At 37.9% G+C, this 21603-nt stretch overlaps 1 pseudogene; it reads right to left on the reverse strand.

Annotated features, from left to right (window-relative positions):
* Positions 1-4042: 4042 nt before the first annotated feature.
* Positions 4043-7541, reverse strand: LOC135407389 (ralA-binding protein 1-like; annotated as a pseudogene).
* Positions 7542-21603: the final 14062 nt, after the last annotated feature.

Consider the following 21603-nt stretch of genomic DNA (forward strand, 5'->3'; position numbering starts at 1 on the left):
TGCCAGTATCAGAGGGTATCGGAGCATATCAGAGCTGGTCTCCACTCATACTTAGTCAGACACAGACTTGGGCTGTTGGGGAAGTTTGGCCAGTCTGGACACAAGAAGGGCTGAGAGCTGCCCAGCATTAGACATAAATGTAGCAGAGAAATGTCTAGTTTGAACCCATAGCCCTTGAAAAAAGGCAGAGGAGCTACCCATGGGCATATGTGAGAGAAAATTTTACTGCTGCCAGCTCAATGCATGATGGGCATGCCCAGCCCTGTTTGGAAGCTGAGTATCTCAGCTTGCTTGCTGAGAAACAGAGTCTTTGTCACGGTCACAGTATATTAACATATATTTCATCATTAACGTAGCTACACAGTCTCTGCACAAGAGCTGGTTTCAACCTGGCCAGCCTGAATACAGGTGGAATAGAAAGTTCTCCACCCACACTTGACTGCTACTATTCCTAAACAGCTACATATAACAAGTGGAAGACAAAGAAGACTGAAATGAGGAAAGGGAAGTAGTAAAAATTAGAGTAAATATAAACAGCTTGTAAAACAGAAGTAGTAATCACAGCTCTCCAGTTTTTTAGTTTCCATTTTTTTTTTTGCTATAGATTACTTTAAACATTTTTCTAAAACAATTTGCATACAAACCTAAATGGCTGGGCTACTACCATCTGGTGACTTCCATGAGAAATACAGCCCGGTTCTTTACGAAGTTACTTGGTGAAAATCCTTTTTCTTGGAAATTAACTATTTCCCATCAGAAACGAGAAGAGTCACTGAGAAATTTTCTTGAGCCTTGGAGATGCATGTGGTCCTCAGACAGTGTCAAACCCACCACTCACAGTGCTGTCAGGCTCAGACTTGGTACTACTGGTAAAAAGAAGTTTTGTACTATGAAATTCGTGCTACCACAAAGTAGTAGGAAAAAAACCCAGATCTGATCACTGATCATTTGGAAAAAGTTCACTTTCTTTCATCTGCCTCTCTGTAGCTGAATATGTTGACATAGAGATAGCAGATCTATACTGGTTTACTATGTCACCTCTTAGTCTTGATTTCCACATGTCACAGAACAATCCAGCAATTAGTCAGTTATTTATATGTTAAGATGTTTCATTACTTGCTAACACACACATATTGTAAATAGAGATATCTCTGAGTATAGTTTAGACTATGTTGTTAATGACAACCCACATTTTCATTTGGGAAGAATGAATATGGGGATTTCAGAAGTCATTTTCTTAATTCCCTAGCTTCTTTCTAGCACTATTTTTCTTGTCCTCAGACCTCTGTCATAAGGGCTTTCTCTTTGAAGAAGTTCTTAAAAATGATACAGTTGTAGAGACCATTAGAGTAGGCCTTCTCACTTAAAGCTAAAATGATGTCTTTCAGAGTGATTTGATTTTTCTACTATATATACACACCATGATAGATATATTACCTGTGTGAGCTGGATTTATGAAGCTGCAGTAGCCACTTGTGTTAAATACTGTTCTCTGCTTCCAGTGGAATAGCAAAAGAGTCCATACTTAGAAAACCAGCAGACTTATCCTCGCTTGTTGCTCCTTTTGTGTCAGTTATTTCTTCTCCCTGTTTTTCTTCTTGCTAGCAGATGGGAAATCCTTGCACAGCAAGCAGAAGTGCTTCCTGAAGTTTTTCCTCCTTCTTTTTTCTCCAGCTGAGAGGAAGTGTTGCTACCAGGTAGACTCTCTACTCATCACCTACTGTGGAACAGGAAATAATCATATGGACATTTATACATCAAACAGCAGGGAAGACTTCTGAAATGGTAGATTAGCGTGTAAGTACCAAATAAGGATATTATTAATTTTTTTACAAGTAATGCTCTTCTTACTGCTTCTGTCTCATTTCTGTCTTGAGGTTGCCTGTACAGAAATCCTTTAAAATAAATATTTCAGATTCTGAGGCTACACATAAAACTGAAACTTGATAGCCATCATTGCTAACAGTTACCTTCTGGCCAGCACACAATGATAAACATGTGACAGGTAGACCAAAGGACTGCTGAAATCTTGCTCGAAACCACAGAATAGTTTGAGTTGGAAGAGACCCATAAGGATCATTGAGTCCAACTCTGAAATGCCCCTGCAGGGATTGAACCCACAACCATGGCAGTCTCAGCCCCATGCTCTAACCTACTGAGCTAAACTCATAACACTGTACAATGTATTGACATTGAAGACTTTGAGCTGTACCTAAGGAGAAGCCATTTCTTTTCTGTGTTGAGGTTGTTAGATTCAAAGTACTTTGAGGCACTTTCCCCAGTTTTAGAGCTCTGCTTTCCATTTAACACTTTTAACAGATTAGAAAAATGGTGGCTGCCCAGGGAAGCCTGGAGGTAGTTAAAAACCCCATGCTTGGGGATATGACTTAGTGATGAAGCCTGACCAATTTACAAAGAAAATGGAGATAGAAAAATAAAAATATAGAATCACAAAATTATAGAATCATTTAAGGTTGGAAATGACAATATCACTGAGTCCAACCACACACCTAACACTGCCAAGTCCACCACTAAGGTTAATCCAAAAAACTGAATATGTATATGTCTTCCTTTCCTTATAATCTGTGACAGGAAACACTAAGTTGTGTTTCCTGCCATCTGGATAAACTGTCAAGAACTATTATACTGCAGTTGTGTTATATGGAGTTGATAAGGAATTCATTGCAAGCACTAACAGTCCCATGGTATTCTGTTTCTTAATATTAAGAAAAGCCATGCCAGTGGCAACTGATGCTTTCATTGTTTTTTAACTCAACAATGTGGTTGAGTTTTGTTGAATTTTCTTAAAACATTGCTGGTCTGTGCAATCTACTGAAAAGCAACAAGAAAAGTCTGATTCAACATGATTGAACATCTGCCTGACAGAAGCATTCAGTTACTGCACCGACTACAATTAAAGAGTTCAATTGTTTAAAGTTTAACACATTTTAAGTGCTTTTCTGAGTGGTACACATTTTAAACTGATGTCACTCAAATACCATGAACATAACAATAGCTCTAGACATCCTTATAATTAGACTTATTGAAACAAAGTACTTAAGTCTACAAATACCTAGGCTGTGCAATTTTCCACACTGTGTTTCTGGTCTTCTTTCTTTCAGTACAATAAAATCAGAATGTCAGTATAAGATTTCCTCAGATTTCTCATGACACCTCTATAATGGTTTTGCTTTGTTATATCCTCTTTCTGACTTTACAGTGTTTAGATGCCATCTACTTATCTTTCTATAAAAAGCTCCAAGGAATTTAATTAACTTATTTAAATGGGCTCATTATCTAGACTGAGAAAGGCCTCCTCATCGTTGCCAAAACCAGGCAATCACTTACACTTTACCCTCCAAGTTTTCATGCAGGGCATCCTACATCTGCAGAAACAAGCAGGGACTTCAGTCAGAATAATTCATTCATGCCACATGCTGCCTTTGCTCAGAATTGCAAATTTTGGCACGGGTGCTTTGTTTTTGTTCTTTAATGTCAGCTCACAAACCTTCAAATCTCGGGATGTCTGAAGGCATCCCTACCTGCATGATATTTAAATAAGAAAAGATGGAAGAAATACAATGTATAACTGATTCATGGAAGATTGTAATATTTTAAAAGTATGTATATATATTCTAGGTTTGCCACGGTTATGTACACTTCTTGAGCTGAATAAAATGTTCAGCTGAATAAAATTCTCAGTCATTTTTTTGATTTGGAGTGCTACTCAAACTATAACCACATAGTTATGCAACAGCCCTGCAACAACCCCGTCAAAACGTTATTTATGAATATTAATTATTTTTTAGTAAACGAACAATTGTTTGGTTTCAGACCATTGCTTATTACAGCAACTCTTTTAATTTGCATGCAGCGATCATAGAGTAACCTCACAGAATCTAGATCCAGTTACAAAAACGTGCTACCCTTCTCACCTACCCGCATAATTAATTTACTGTCACTTGTTTCCTCTAGAGTGTGTTGGGGATGGCTGGAAACTGCAGAGATGAGCTCCAGAAACATCTGTCTATTTTTACTGTCTCCATTTACTTCAAACGGGTGGGTGTCTAGTCTTCTCTCACAAAACTGCTCACTGGAGGCCTCTGCAAAATTAGGGGGGTGTGAAATGTGTGCAAGTGGAGAGGCAGGCTGAGATTTCCCAGCCCATGGGAGGCACCATAACGACTGGTTCCCATTTGGGGTGTCCCCAGCCCAACTCCAAAGCTAAGATCTTCTCCTGAGTGCTGTCCTCTGCTTGGAAAGCTGCAAATGTTACAAGCCTGATAGATGATGAAATTTGATGACTACATCACAGTAAATGAGATCAGGTGTCAGCCTTGATCATAGAATGTGATTGTTGGTGTCAGTTTGTATGTTTTTTAAGTACCTTCACCGTATAAACTTGAAATTTTGCTTTTTCTGAAGTCTTCCTCACTGAAAAGAGAATCAGATGCTAAATCATCTGGAGAGGGAAAGAAGGGATTTTTTTTTTTTTACTACTGTAAATAAAACCAAAAAGGTTACAATTATGTGCAATTATGAAAATTAAGCTGTACATAATATGTGTAAAAGTAATTAATTAAAGGACTGTATGTTGCTGTACCAAGAAAAGCCCACAAGAATCAATCAGATGACTAGCTGCCTTTCCGTGAAGTGTCTGATACACAATCTCCTATTCTTCTCTTTTCTCATACATCATCTTGGCTCAGGGTGTATTTTCTGGGGGAAGCACACATTGAGTGGGCAATTTTCTCTTGCATTGAATGATGATTTTAAGGGTAATTTGCACACTGTAGAGTTGATTAACATATTTAAAAGAAACAACAAACAGCAACCAACTTAAGTTAATCATGAAATGACAATACAAACCTAGCTTTGGAAATTAAGAAAACACCTCCATCAGGAAATGAGTCATAGCCATAATCTGAAATGGAAGGAAAAAATTAAACATTGAATGGGTTCTAAAATGCAGGTGCTTTTTGGTGTAACTTGAAACACCTCCTACAAACTCACAGAAAGCTAAGTATCATAATGCAAATAATAATTTTGGTTTAAAAAAACCCTGTTACTGAATTATTTTAAATCACCTGAAGGGAACCAGTCTTGAAATAACCTGATACTAACTGGAAAACTCTTCTGGCCTCTCCAAACTCGCCTGCGTCTGATGAGTAGAAGCCACAAGTATTAGAGACAGAAGTCTCCAGGCTTAAAAGTTTCTTTACAGAGTGTACTTAGCAAACAATAATTTATTCAGTTTGACCCAAATTACAGTAATTTGCAGAGTTTGGTAGTTCAGTACGTTGGAGCATGGTGTTAATAACGCCAAGGTGGTGGGCTCGATCCCGGCATGGGCCATTCACTTAAGAGTTGGACTCGATGATTCTTCTGAGTCCCTTCCAGCTCAGAATATTCATTGACTCTGTGATTTAATGCATAGCCAAGATCAAAATGGAGTTTCTGTCCTGTGTTCACTTGGCGATGGCTTAACTTGCTGCTCATTGTTTGCTTTGGCTGCTCTTTGCTTTTATCTCCAGGACACTGTCTCTCTACTTCTGAGAAACATCCCCACATTTTTCTGGCTTCTTCCTGCACCTCATGCTTTGATTTAGCTCACTGAAGTAATTGAAGCTGTACCTGCAATTCTATGACAGACTCTTGCTCCTCGTGAATTGCTTGGTTCGGGTGATTGTTCTTTAACTGCAGTTCCTCATTCTGACTCTGAAAATCTTCCATGATGACCTGCAGTTCCTTCTCATCTTCATTCCACTTTCACTCTCAGAAGAACATTCCTCAGTTTCACTTCAGCCATGCAGCTAGTTACTTGCTGCTCATTGTTTGCTCAAATTTCAGCTATTTCTTCTCAAAGATGATCAATTTCTTCCTTCTCTGAGGTAACCTGTCTCTGCAGAAACTGCTCCATTGCCAGCAGTTCTTCTTGTTCTATTAAAATCTCATCTTCCTGTGCAAGCAGAATACTTATAACTTCCTCATTCTCACTGATCTCTTCTTTGGAGACATCTTCCTTTGAAAGACTAGCAATTTATTGTGAAATCTTTGTTTAACACTCCTGTCTCTTAGCTTCTCTTAGTTTCCTCTTAAGAGGAAAGCTGTTAAGATTCTTTGCACCTTCCAGAATCTCTCTTCTTTGGACAAGTCTTTCACCCCTGCCTGCAAATCTCTGTGTAAACAGTTCAGCAGGAACTCCTGTCACCTCATTTCTTCTTTGATGCTTTCTTATGTTTCTGGAAGTGCTGGCATTGTTGCCATATTTGACCAGTGAAGAGGTTTGGTCACATCCTTTAGAGTCACATTCCCAAAGAATTCTTGAACATGTATAAAAAATACATACCGGACATGGTTACTTTTCTGAAGAGTAAGGCTGAACACTATAGAAATATTCTGGATGTTAATTTTTGTTTCCAGTTCCTTTGCAACATCGTATGTATGCATAATCATCCAAGACATTAGAAGATAGCTAGATGCTGGCAACTCCTTCAGCTGCCTCTGGCACTCCTAAACTTACTCAGCTTTTGTGCTCTATCCACAGGCATCTTCAAAGTGGGGCATAAGCTCTTTGGTAAGCAAATTTTCATGCAGTTGTCATAGGTACTGTTTTAGCAAGCTGGCTACTGTAGTGGACTTGTATTCTTCCAGTTTAGGAGACTCTTCTGTCTTAAGCTGCTTTTAGCTGAACAACTTTTGATTTTTTTCATGAAACTCTGTAGATGCCTTCACATTTCATGCCATACTTCTCTATGAAACCTATACATTATGGAAAACTGCTGGCAGGAGGGTGCCATTATACACCATGGTCCTGTTTACCGCATCAGATGAATGCCAAACACATATCTATAACTTGGAACATCCACTTGAGATATTTCTGTCTTTTGAATTAACTTTTTCTTTTTCTTCTTCTCTGTCCACTGTTTTACGATATCTGTTGCAGTTAAGTCTTTTGACTTCTTTTCTCTATGTTTATCTACCTTATGCTTGTCTTCCTTGTGGTTTTCATCTTTGGGTTTCTCTTTTGTTTCAAAATTATTTTCTTTTTTTTTTTTCAACAGCTGGGTTTCTGAAAGACATTTATTATCTCGCACTGCTTCAACTCTGCAGGACTTTCAGCATCATCACTGGAACTGTCCAGTGAAATCCTTCTATTTTTTTCTTTCTTAAATTTTCCTTTCTTCTTCCCATGCTCCTTTTCATCATTAGATACTATATCTGGAGGGTCATGCAAGGTATCATGAGGTGGTAAAGGCTCACTGATGCAGTACCATCCAGGGAATTTTGAAGGAATGATTTCTTCAGAACTGGGAGCATGAGCAAGACACCCAGTGTGTTCTACTTGATGGTGTTCACTGGGGCTGCCAGTGGGAAGCAGGAAGCACTTGGTCATTCTGGTTCCCTGATATCAAAGTGAAATCTTCTACTACCTGTCAATGACACTGTCAGGGACCTTCCCTCTTGGACAGCAGCTCTGCTTCAGCTTCACAAGCAGGGCCTTGCCTCGCTCTCCGTTCTAGCTCCCTGTTCTGCCTCTGTTGTCAGGCTACAAAGATGGTGAAGGGCCCTGAGGGGAAGCTGTACAACGAGTGGCTAAGATCACCTGGTCTATTCAGCCTGGAGAGGAGGAGGCTGAGGAGAGATTTCACTGCAGTCTTCAACATTCTTAGGAAGGGATGTGAAGGGGCAGGCACTGATCTCTTCCCTCTATTGACCAGTGACAGGACCCAAAGGAATGAATGGCATGAAGCTGTGCTAGGGGAGGTTTAGACATTAGGAAAAAGAGGGTGGTTGGGCACTGGAACAGGCTCCTCAGGGAAGTGGTCACAGCACCAAGCCTGACAGAGTTCAAGAGGCATTTGGATGATACTCTCAAAGACATGGTGTGACTCGGGGTTGGTCCTATGCAGGGCCAGGAGCTGGACTTTGATGATCCTCGTGGGCCCTTCCAACACTGTTTCTGTGATTCTGTGATAATTTCTGCCAATCTCACCTCCTTGTTTTCTCTTTGCTTACAAGGCACCTATCCATACTGAGTGTGATAATCCCACTGAAAGCGTGGATCATACTTTCTAAATGTTCTGTAACAGCTTGAAGCCACCATCAGCTGAAAGGAGCTGAAAGGCAATTTACAATAATTTGGTGTAGCATTACGGAGCAAACCTTCTGTGTGTGCAGCCAGTAGAGACAGGTTCTGGACAGGTCTGACTTCATTCATTTAAAGCATCATATATCCTGCAAAGAAATTTGTGAACACATTAACCATTGTTTCTGGTAAAATTTTTTTCAGATGCATTAAATGTTAGAAATTAACATTTTCCCATCAGCTCTCTAAATTGCCCGCTTCTTCACAAAATACAGATTATGGTTTTACAAAACTATCAATAAAATCAAATTTTTGTTTACACAAATTGTTTGGTTGAATTGGACACTCGGTACTCTGCGTTGCCAAAAAGATGCAGGTTCACTTCTTATACCCAGCCCTCCGAATGAAATATAGGCCTATGCACAAAACAATCATTTAATTTTTACATTCTGAACACCATAGCATTCTTTCCCCCCTCCCTTTTTTTCCCTGTACTATCATTATTTTGCATGGTTAGATAATAACTCAATCTCAAATTTTGAATCTTAAAGTTAACCATCATCTTTTGGTGGAATATTATCATGAATGATAAATACGAAAAACCTATTTTACTTTGAAAATCACTATAAATGTTCATTTATATTTTATATTTGAAATTAAGAGTAAGTAAAGATTGATTTTGAGGGAAAGGAATAGAAAAAGGAACTGCAGAAAGTGGCAAAAACGTTCAAAGCACCTATAATTTAAAACAAAAAGTAGACCAAGACAAGCAATTTTTGTCTAAATCAGGAAGAAAATAGTATTCTGAGATATTTTATATGCCTGTCGGAGAACAGAAGATATGTATTGTGGAATCCTTTTCTCTCGTAAACTTCCTTGAAAAATTATGTATTTCCCATATTTCATCACTGATGTTATATTGACCATAAACACTCCTGCACACCTGGAAAACAAGACACATATTTTTCATTTTAGTCTGCCAATGGGTTCTATTTCCATCAGAGGAAAGCCATCAAAGAACAAATATCTGCTTTCCATCACAATTCTTCAGCAATTCTTTATTCTTCAGCAATCTGACTGCACCTAAATCCTCTCGATATAAAGGAGCTGTTTTGGAGAAATAGGTGGACATTTGCTTTTGGTTATACAACTACTTCAATAGCAGTAAAAATGCCTGCAATTTACAGAGCCAAAGTGAAGATAAAATTTCTGAGATAGGCTTTAAAAAAACCAGGAGTTATACCATAGTCACAGATGTTAGTAGTAAATATTTAATTAGGGAAAAAATATTTTCTGTTCTCTGCCTTTTATTAAATGACTTTAGTCTAACGACAATACCAAGCCAACTCTGAATAAACACTAAAAGAGAAAATTTTTAAAGAATTAAGGAAGATATTAGCAGATTGATACAATTGTTTTCCTGTTATATAGTGCTGCCATTAGTTTGCAAAAGCAGCAGCCTAGATGAACAAGCTGTGCAATATGACTGTGCCCAGAGACTGAAATTGGTCCCCGGAAAAGTTCAAAATGATATGTAGGCCTGCGGCATCCCCAGACAACACCCTCATTACTGAGCAACTAAGCTTAGCCAGCTGTAAGATAAATATAATATTATCTAGTATATCAGACTACCTTTGATATTTTCTTGAGAACTCTATAAAATGTAATTTAAACCTAAGGTTGTGTCACAGTGCTTCACAAATGTGAAATCTGAAACAAAATTTTCTCTGGGAGCTATCGGCATAATGTTGGTTGCTACCAAGTTACTTCACCATTTTGAAGCCTTAAGAGAATTATTGCAAATTTTGTGGAGGCTGGAAGGCAAGCATCTCACAACACAGAACATCCTTTCTAGTAGGAGTCATGACCTCAATAACATTCATAAGAATAGATTTAGACTGGACTAAAGTGTAGATGTTATGACATAAACATTGCTGTCCTTATTTCTATCTCTTTTTCAGGTAATCTCCAAGGTGTAAAATATGGACAATACTTCGGATCAAAAAATATGATAAAGTCTTGCTAAAGAATCCATTATAAAAAAAAGCCAAACTAAAGTCTGGCAGCTAGACATTGATAATGTTTAGGTTGTTAAATGCCAGATTTTTCAGCTTAAACTCATTTCTATTTTTAATGTAATCTAGTGGCTTCATGCTTAATGTAGTTCCACTTCTTTTATAAGTATTATACAAGAATACTGCTAATACTAATAAATATTGCATTTGGCTACAACAATAAATGCATCTCAGTGCACTAATTTACTCTCTATTGGGATATTTCCAATTTGAAGATTCTTACTAACTAATGTTAATGAAATGGCTAGATGGTATCCAGTGCAGAAGAGGCCTTGGCAAAAATGACAGACTGAAGTAGTGTACCCTTCGTCATGTAAGTATGTTGTTAAATTTGAAAACAAAGCTCAAAGAGCTAAGTTAATTATGATATTTGCAAAATTCTGAAGTTCTATGAGCCTCTTGGATTCTTTGCTACGTGGTCACCACACAAAACTCAGCTCTGTTGTTTTTCTTTGTTCGTCATGTTTTTTCCTAATAAGTTGTATGAAATGAATCTGCCTCTAGTTGCTAAACACAAATTTTAGCGATTGCGAAGTGCACAGAATAGTCATCTGTATGAAGATAACATATAATGAGTATGTATGTAGGCATTAATGCATGAGATTTCTCAAAGAATTATGTATAAGTTAGCAATACATTTTTTTGCTATGTATCATTGTGCTGCTAGGGTTTGGGGGTTTTAATTTCTCAGTCCTCTGTCATCCAAATCTGGCACATAAACCCCATAAATGTCACAATAGAACTACACTCAGATCAGCAGAATGGTCTGTGTAAGGTAGGTGTTCTGTGAATCTAAACATTTCCTTCAATAATGTTTTGCTCCTGTATCACCACCTGTAATTTACAGAAGTTCTAGCCTTTCCCAGAGTGGTCTGGGAGTAGCGGTCCCTTACTTTATACTGAATTTTTGGATGCCTTCAGTTGCATTGTTTATGAAGGTACTTCTATCTGTTGAATGAAATGCCTATGGAAATAATATAAGAGTCATGACAAAGACAATATATAAAACACTAATGAGCTAATAGTCATTATTTTTCCAACAGTAAAAAAAGAACAATCTTTAATTTCTAAATACTTTTCATAGCTAAACAGAAGTATCTGCAGAAAGGCTTTGACCTGACAATCCTTGTTCTCATTGTACTTCTGTGAGAACTAGTGTCTGACACATTCAAGAAATGATCGTGCCCTGACATTTGAGTACAGTCTCTGAGCTTCAAGCTACACCTCTGAAATCCTTAATTTTCTTTAAGCGACATCTTAGTTGCATGACTTATCACTACACACATTTTAGAGCTGGTATATATTCTATATATTGTTGTTTAGTTGTGGGATGTATAAGCATTTATATGTAGTTTCTCTACAATATTGCTATCTTTCTTTGGAAAGAGAACACAGAAGTCTCACAGTTTCTCTGTGGGTAAAAGTAGGGCTTTGAAATTTACTGGCTAATGTGCACTGCCTATTTTTGTTAACTAATTGAAATGTATTACAATAAATAAAAAAAATCAGAGAGTCTAGAGATGGAAATTACCTATAATATCAGAAAATACCTTTTGCATCTATATCTGTGAAATACCTGCCTCTGCACAGTTTGTTATCTAGTATTCTAGGGGTTTTTTTCGGTTGGTTGATTGGTTGGTTAGTTTTGTGGGGGATTTTTGGTTTTGTTTTTTTTTGTTTCTGAAGATCTACCATTTTTCTTGGGACCATGTTCCACATGCAAGGTAGTGAATTGTCGTGAGCAATCCTTTGTATGTCTCATATCCATATTCCCTTTTCATCTGAGCTACTATTTTGTAATTGCATTCCTCTATACTGTTCTAATTTCATGTCAATTTTTGCAGGCTAAACAATTCTCAGATAAGTAGATTTGAAGAATAACTGGCAACTTTACCCATGAGATAGTGAAAAAAGCTTATCTTTAAAATTCCTTAGGGCAGAAGTTCTTTTTTCATCTATGGTTTTCAGTGGCAAGTATGGTAGAATCTAATCCAAATCTGAGGTCCTATACAATGATGCAGTGAAAATTAAAAATTATTTAATAATAGTAGCAGTGGGTAAGAACAACTTTCAAAGTGAATAGTTGTGTTACATAAGGTAGAAATTTTCCACCAAAATGTTTTTTTCATTGCTCTGAGGAAGTTTGATCAGAGAATCACAGAATATGTTGAGATGGAAGGGAACCACCAAGGATCATCAAAGCCCAGCTCCTAACCCTGCACAAGACCATCCCCAAGAGTCACACCATGTGCCTGAGAGTATTGTCCAAAGGTTTCTTGAGCTCTGGGAGGCTTGGGGCCATGATCATTTCCCTAGGGAGTCTGTTCCAGCACCCAACTACCCTCTGGGTGAAGAACCTCTTTATAATATCTGACCTAAAACTATCTTGACACAACTTCAGGCCATTCCCTTGGGTCCTGTCACTGGTCACCACAGAGAAGAGATCAGTTCCTGCTCATCCTCTTCCCCTCATGAGGAAGTTGTAGACTGCAATGAGATTTTCCCTCAGTCTCCTCTTCTCCAGGCTGAACACACCAAGTGACCTCAGCTGTTCCTCATGCAGCTTCCCCTCGAGGCCATTCACCTCCTTCATTGCCCTTTGGATGCTCTCTAATAGCTTAATACCTTTCTTAAATTGTGGTGCCCAAAACTGTACACAATATCCAAGGTGAGGCCACCCCAGTGCAGAGCAGGACAATCCCCTCCCTTGACTGGCTGGCGATGCTTTGCCTGATGCCCCCCAGGACACAGTTGTCCCTCCTGGCTGCCAGAGCACTGCTGACTCATGTTCAACTTGCCATCAGCCAGGATTCCCCTGGTCCCTTTCCATGGCACTGCTTTCCAGCCTCTCATTCCCCAGTCTGTACATCCAGGGTTGCTCCATCCCACGTGCAGAGTCCAGCACTTTCCCCTCTTTTACTTTATACGGTTGGTTATTGCCCAGTCCTCTTGATTTGTTGAGGTCTCTCTGCAGGGCTTCCCTACCTTCAAGGGAGTCAACAGCTCCTCCCAGTTCTGTATCGTCCTCAGACTTGCTTATTATCCCTTCCAATTCTGCATCCAAGCCATTTATGAAGGTGTTGAAGAGCACAGGGCCCAAAATAGAGCCCTGTGGAACCCCACTAGTGACAGGTCTCCAGTCTGATGTCACCCCACTCACTATCACCCTCTGTGCTCGACCCGTGAGCCAATTTCTCACCCAGCCCATGATGTGTTTATCCAGCTGTGTGCTGGACAGTTTGTACAGAAGGATCCTGTGAGAGACAGTATTGAAAGCTTTACTGAAATATAAAAAGATTACATCAGATGTAATGATCCCTTGATCATTTAGGTGGGTGACTTTATCATAAAAGGAAATCAGTGAGTGGTACTCAACCTACAGTATGCATAGCAGGATTATAGCAGAGGCTTTGCATGTGTTGGTGTTATTATCCTGAGTGTTCAGCTGCAGTGCACAGAAGCCTACTCAGTGATGTTTGATTGGTGAAGCACAAAAATAGGCATGGAGAGTTACCAAAGTTCTAAATTCTTACTTACAAAACCTGTAACTCAAAGTTAAGAGATATACTTTGACTCAGCAGTGACTCAACTGAATGATTCCTTTGAAGCAATAATGAACACATATATTTAGCATTTATGATACACTTATATTTAAAAAAATGAAAACACAACCATATCTTGTGGATAAATGTTTTGCATTCTATCATTTGTGGATAAGATGAAATATTATTACTATTTGACCTCTCAGAAAAGTTACAGACCGTAATTCTTTTGTAATTGCTCTCGCTATTCACACCCAGAAAAGCATGTAGTTATGCAATAGCAGCCAACTATTCATATTGCAAAGCAGATTTACTGCAAAATTTCTACAGTAGTTGCAGTGTAACTGTGGTTGGATAGAATCAAATCCTAAATTATAAGATAAAACATATGAATAATCCGTCTGTCTATGTATCTTCTTAGGAGCTTATACCATGCGAATTCAAATGATACCTGAGCACTTACAAAAGGTAAAATATCTCAAAGGCAAAATATCACAAAACACCAGTGGAAATGTGCCAGAGGCATCCATAACCAGGAGGACTCAGACTAATTTCAGGCATGATTTCTTAATCATATAAAGAGACCAAAATGAGTCAGGCACGAGAAGCCTCTTCCACAATACTGGCCTAAGAAAAGGCTATCTGGTGCAAGAAAGAGAATCCTCTGACAGTGCTGACCAGCATTGTTCGAGAGGTGACCAGTCTAATGTTCACTCATGTCATCTGATGACCTAGATAATATGACCTGTATAATATGATTTGCTACAATTGTAGCAGCTACAGGCAAAGAGAATTCCTTTCTTTTAAGAGAAGTAAAGTGGTATGTATCTTTGTCAAGTTTTTGCCTTTCATTTAATGGGATTGCAGGTCTGGTTTAGGTACCCTGCACAATGCAAAGGAGATGTTATATCTTCCTTTCAGCTCAGGTCTGGCTTGCTGCAGATACTGCTGCTCTGCCCCTTCTTGGCAGCACAGTCTCCATCCAGGCTGGGAATGCAACTGATGCCAACAGTGGGTTTCGGTGTCCCCTAGAAAGGAAGGCTTAACTTTTGTGATTATACTGGAAGGGCCTGAGGAGAGGAACATCGACCTGTTTTGTGCCAGAAAGAAGTTATTAGGGTCTCTAGGATGAGAAAGAGAGATAGAGAAATAAATGGAAAAAGATGAAAGTCAGATGTCTTGCAGTCACTACATGTAGAATAATTCACTTCCTTCAGGTGAAAAATAGTGATGTGAGACTTAGGGCATCCAAAATCCAATGAACAAGTGAATCAATGAACAAGTGAAGCATTGTAAACCTTATCTCCCTCAAAGAAACTGTCTACATCTGAAAGCTCCGTCCTTTTAACTCCCCTCAACTTAGTTTTTTAAAGCAAATGACCAGTGGTTCTATGAAGAACAGTAGGATATGTCCCCATGACAGAATTATAACCTTTTAAATAAGATTCATTCATGAATACCTTGAAGCCTTTCTCCTTTGGGAACAAATAGGGCAAAATCAGAGTATGATGTCCTGCAGATATTGGCTGTCTAACGGGAACCATTCAGTAACATCACCAAGGACGGTATTGCACAGGCTGCAGGCTCTTTCTCACTTCTCATTCAGACAAGGAGAATGCTACCTGCTCACACTGCAGCGTATCTCTGGCACAGCAGAGAGGAGCACCGTACCTCTCTGCTGCAAGCTATGACTTGGCAGGATACAGGCATACATTAAAGTGCTTCCTCTCATCAAGTGCATACCTCAGGTGAAATTACATTTTTTAATAATATAAAAAGAAAGTCTTTGAAAAGGAAGACTTTGAGAATATCTGGCTCATTCATTATTTCTTCTCCCCCCTCAATGATAAATGAAGGATGCCAGGGCTTTTTCTGCACTAAGTAGTTTTTAATGTTCAGGTGACGTTTAAAGAAAGCTTTTGTTTTTAAGATAGCACTTTTGGACAATCACGTATTTTCTTTAAAACTGAATCTGACTATCATCCACAATATTGGTTTTTAAATTTGCTGAACATACAGTAATAGGAATAATATAAAGATTTTTTTAATTACAATGAATTAGTGGTTAGAGTGTTCTAAAAGCTATTTTAGAAATTAATTCTGAATACAAAATGTGCATTTGCATTTCAGTTTCTGCATGTACAATACAATATTTGAATTTATTTACAGTGTCAGGTCAGTGTTTGTTTTTCAGGAAATTTAGAATATACGTTCTTATCAGCTTCTACATGGACGTTTGTACATTTTGAATACCTATAATATTACCAGAACTACATCACCTGATGTACTCTGCTTTGATAAATAGGTGCCAAGAAATTCTTCCAATTTATCTTACTTCATCTTATCCTATCTTATCTATGTATTTATCTATCAATACCTATATATGGACTCTCTCACTGCTATCTTAATGGCAAGAATATTCTTTGGTAAGAGGGATGATGGTCAAGCACCTATGGATTCTAGTAATTGCTTGCAATCAGAAGAGGCTGAAAAGGCCATTTGAGCTGCATTTGAGTGAAAACAGTGCTGAATATGCTCTAACTAATCACAGAGACTAGACTTTGCTTTGTTTCTTATCCCATACCTGTGAGGCAAAATTGGGGTATATGCAAGGATTAGTCTGTGACATCAATTTTCAGCAATGCATGAATATCTAGAATACTATCAAAGTACAAACACATTTCTGTTCAAGTGAATGGCTAGAAATTATAATTAATGATATTTATTTTACCACTATAAATGAAAAGCACATTTTTACAGTTAGAGATATAGAATTGTTCAATATAGCTGTATCACACTGAAGTCTTCTGTATGAGAAGCTGATGTCATACCATTTTGTTATTTTACTTCTAGGCCTCTACTATGATGTTGGGGGAAGGGGAAAGAAAGATTTTTCCTCCCTTATGGAAATGATGCAAATTTGAGCTTCAGAAGCTTACCTGGGTTATGTCTATTTAAAATAATTCTGAACTGCAGGCAGTTGTGGTTAATGGATCTACTCAATACTACAAGCAACTCGTTAAATATGATTAACCTCCACAGCTGTCAGTTGTCAGTGTCTAAATTAAATACTTCTGAAACATTCATAAAATTTTTGGTTTTTTTTCTCAGGTGTGAAAAAAAAATTTATTCTCAGTCTAAAATAGCTTTATAATGCTGTTCTCTTGATGTGTTGAGTTATTGTTTGCATCCTAAGAAGCAAAATTCTGACAGATGAGAACTTGATTTACAGTCATACCTTTTGAAAATAAAGTAGTAGAGAAAAAGATGCCTTATCCTCCCTTTATTTCAGGTTTAGAAGATTTTAAATACCTAATTTATCAATTTTAATTGTCTGAGTTGGAGGTTATGGTTTACTCCAGGAATAAAAGCATAAATGAAGATTTTTAAAAAAATATATTTTTCTGACCTGGTAGAGAATAGAATAAAGACTTTTTGCTTTTCCTAGCTACTAACCTAGTAGGGTAGATAGGATAATATGTGTTGTAAGGACAGGAGAGGCTTAATGTCTGTCTGCAGAAAAAATTCTTTTAAGAGGACGTTTGACAATTGAGGCTTCTTGAGTTCCCATATCTGTCCTTCAATCTGCTATAAGAAGACTGTGTGACTTAAGCTTAGAAAATTTGGCTTTGATTTGATTTCTTTTCACTAAGAACTCCTAAAGAAATTCTTTTCCTTACATTTATTTCAGTCTAGACATTTCTGAAACTTATGTTTAAATTGCCTACTAACTTATTTTACTCCCTTCTGATTTGTAATAAGAAAACTAAGTATAACTAAACACAGGATGTTATAAAATGAAACTATTCCTTCACTGTTCTTCAACAGTCATGAAACAGAAACGACCATTTGAAGAGAAAATTTGATGAACATGTACTTGATTTGGTTCTTCAACTGTTTAGTTTATTGCTCACTCATGTTCAACTTCATGTCCACCAGGATGCCCAGGTCTTTTACTGGGATTAGTTCTCCTCATGTGCAGGACTTCACACTTCTCCAGTCAGCTAATTTGTCCAGCTTGTTGAGATATCTCTTAATTCTTACTTGCTCTGCTAATGGTTCAGGTCTTGCTTGTGAAGGTCTGTTTGAATTCCTGTTTAGAGTAACTATATCCTGGTAGTTGACTTACTTTTAAAGTCATTTATGTATGCTGCTACATTTTAGTGGATCTTCAAAGGAGAATTAAAAACACAAAAGGACTAAGAGATCACTTTAAATACAGTGAGTTGATATCAAGAGTGTTGAACTTGCTCCAAAAGGAGGAATACAAGCAGTGAAGTGCATGACTGACCAGTGTTTTAAAAATTTTAAAAGCCTACTCTTCCTTCTCTATTCCTTCCCCTGTTCAGCACATATTTAAACTTTTTTTCTTATGTGGGTGTCCATTTGACATCCTGCTAAATTATGTCAAACTGGTATGTGTTAACTACAGAAAGCTTGTGATGTTATTTCTAGTATTTAGAAGTCATACCACTCAATCGTTACAACAATTATCTCGTGTAATCTATATACAGGTTGGAAGTCTGTGGGCTTCTTATCTGAATGCAGAGAATTCCGGATCAGGAACAAACATTGTCCATAGACAATCATCTGAACAACTTGAGGGACTGTGGTTGCAGGCATGACCCTGCGGTCCAAGTGTTCTGTACTGCTGTGCAGTGCCAGCCTGTGCCCCACAGTCTGCTGAGATAAGCTCACCACAAGACACAGAGCACAGCTGGCAGGCTTTCCTTTAAATAATAAGTAACTATGGCTATGTACTAGAAATTGTTCTTAAATGCTGTAAACACAAGATTTTTCAGTTTTCTTTCCAAAAATAGCCATAGATGTGATATAGTCTTACAGGAAGAGAAAATGAAGAACCTATACTGTGAACGCCTGTTAAGTACGAAGATAAGCATTCAGGGCAGATTGCTAAAATGCTCCTGACACAAAGGTTTCCAGCATGGAAGTGGCATAGTTATTTTCTCAGTAGAAAATACCTCAGAAACATAATGCTGAAAGATTACTAATGGCAGCTAGTCTGCTGTGGAAAATGTATGTGAAATATATGTTTTACTACCATGCTTGCAAGACAAGTCCTATTGGCTACCCAGGAGGGTGTCACACACACATTGACTCCTCGGATAACCATCTACCCCTCAGTCTTTTCTTTAAAAATGTTCAGGGCATTGTTCCCGGCTTTAACTGGAGTTTAGTTGACAATACACTATTATATATTTTCTTTCTATAATACAAAACTAAAGCTTCAAATTCACTTATTTACTTCAGGATGTTACATTTTTTAAAAAATTGTTGGCTTCTGGCTGTTTTGTCATGTAACTTAGAATAAAAAATATAATGACAGTTGAATTTTCCTCTAATGACTTCCTCCTGTGATAAGGATTTCCTTGAATTCCCTGGTGACATGAAGCACAACAAACCAGCAACAGGAGACTGGTTATGTAGCAACAGGTTTGCTAAACCTATTCAATTTTTCCAGCTTGTTGAATAGCCTGTGGAGCATACCAAGGACTAGGTCCTTGAAAAAAGACCAAAAGATCCCAGCAACTTCAGGAAAAAACTGTAGAAGTAGGTTATTTTATTACAAAGGTTTTTTTACAAAGTGTATAAGTAGTGCTCTGTGCAACCTAATTTTAAATGCCCAAGCACAGGATCCCACATTCCTGTTTTAGTGCCGTGTGACTCGTGATACGCACATCCCTGCTTTTCACTCTTGTGGTCCAATGCTTCACTGTACAAATAAAAATAACAAACAAGGGAAACTTCCTCCATTCAATCATATGTAGGAGCATGCTAATTTTTACATAGATCACTTTGTTCTAGAAGTCAGCTATAGTTTTACCAGTTTCTCAAAATTAGTAATAGTAACAAGGTGTATCCTGAGGAAGAGGCACAGTAGTGAATGATGCAGGCTGTCGTTTGGGCCATCCTTTCAGAGACGCTGGAGCCTTGGAGCAGCACAGGACTCTGCTCCATCCTGGATCTTGGATTCTGTGCAGTTTCCAGACCTCTTCTGATGTTTCTATATGTGCCTTTCCACAGGTTCTCTACTCCAAGGAGCTGGATGCTAATCTTGGCCCTCAGCTCCAGCCCAGTTCATCCCAGACTTGAGCTCTGCCTTGCTGCTGCCACTGGAGAGGCCCAGTCATTTTGCTGTTCTTGCATTGCAGACAACTGGCATGAAGGTACAGGAAGAAGCAAGTTATTTTGTGGACAACTTCACCATTTCTAGTCAAAAAGGGAAGCAAGAGAAGGAGATGAAAGGTGTTAGCCATATATGGGTGTTTGATACACAGGACTATCTGAATATGAGAAGTAGGATGAAAACTCAAATGCTGAGGAAGATGCTGACAGTAGCTAGATTTGTGAGAAGGAGGAGTCTGCATGAATAAGAAAGGATACGGAGGAGGAGAGAGCAGAAGAATAGATGACTCAGGCCTAAACATGTGACTGAATCTGTGGAACAAGAGGGACAAGGCTTGTGTGTTTCCTCCTTTTTGCCTTTCTCTCTGAGCACCCACTCCTAAAGTCCCCACTGCATCAGCTGCTACAGAAATGACAGTGCAGACCTGAAACCTGGATGCTTCTTAGTATTCCTAACAAAGGAATTGAAGGAAGGGGGTAGAGAAATGTACTTTTTTAGCAGTGTGGCTCCTGCACCCTGCCTCAATATCTATATTATGAGACATACATATTTCTGGGCCAGCAGTTCTTATTTTCTGTTAGGTCATCTTCCCCCAAAGTTCTTTTAAACCTGTGATTTTAGTTTTCTTTCTTAATTACTCATCTTTGCCTCTATTTCCCTACAAGGGAATATCCTAGAAATAAATGTTTTATTTTGCATATGACCATAGTAAAGCTGCTTAGACAGAATTTGCCTCTGTGTAGAAACTGAAACTATACTACTCATTAGTCTTGCATATGCATGCATTGGCAATTTACCTTTGCTGCCATAATAAATCTTTTAGCTGCTTTAGTACCCAGGTTCTCTGACTTTTCAACTTCTTCTTCCTGAATCTTAACAACAAAAGTGTTCTTCTTGTGAATAGCAAGCAAAATAATTTCATGCCTGTACTCCTTTTAAATTGTAACATTTCTTCTTCTTCCCTTCTTTCTTTGGTGTAAGCTTGTTAAGTCTTTCAGAAATAGCTAGAAATAGCATTACTATTTTGAAATTCAGAATTTTCTGATTTTTCCAGCTTTTCCAGATTTGTGATTCAGCTAAATACATTAAAAAATTTATACAAATATATGAACATTTACTTTATTGAGCACGTCTCTAGAACTTCCAGTAGTCTTTATATGGGAATGACTGCCCTACTGATTTTAAAAAGTAAATAAAATGCCTTTATGTCTCATTCTCCTTTGTACTTCTTGTTTCTATGTGGTGAAGACCTCCTAACCCAGTAATTTTTGTGCATTCCTCTTTTCTTAGATGTTTGTATGTTCTCAGAGTTTAATATTCTTTTGATGTAGCAAAAGGTAAGAATCCTGAAGATCTTCAAGGATATTCATGAGCATTTTGTATTGCTTATGGATTTAAGCAAACCCTTAAAAAAATCTCCTCCTACAGTAATATCAACAATTTGATTTTTTTTTTTTTTTTTGTTGCATCAGGGATCTGTTTTACTACAATGTCGTGAGGAAAAGGGAAAGAATCATGCTATGTTCTATGTGAGCACTTTGAACTGCAAGAACAACTTTTTCCTGAGATTTGTGAAATCCATGACACAAAGTGGTGGCATGAATAGGGTGAAAAGAATCATATATGAATAAAAGTATGGCCTTAAAGTAATCAGTTCAACCAGGCAACATACCAGGGCAGAGAAAACCATTTTACATCACATATCAAATATCACACTCCTAAAACAGCATATTTAAAATTAAGTAAAAT

Source organism: Pseudopipra pipra, chromosome Z, assembly GCF_036250125.1.
Source record: "Pseudopipra pipra isolate bDixPip1 chromosome Z, bDixPip1.hap1, whole genome shotgun sequence".
Lineage (NCBI taxonomy): Eukaryota > Metazoa > Chordata > Aves > Passeriformes > Pipridae > Pseudopipra > Pseudopipra pipra.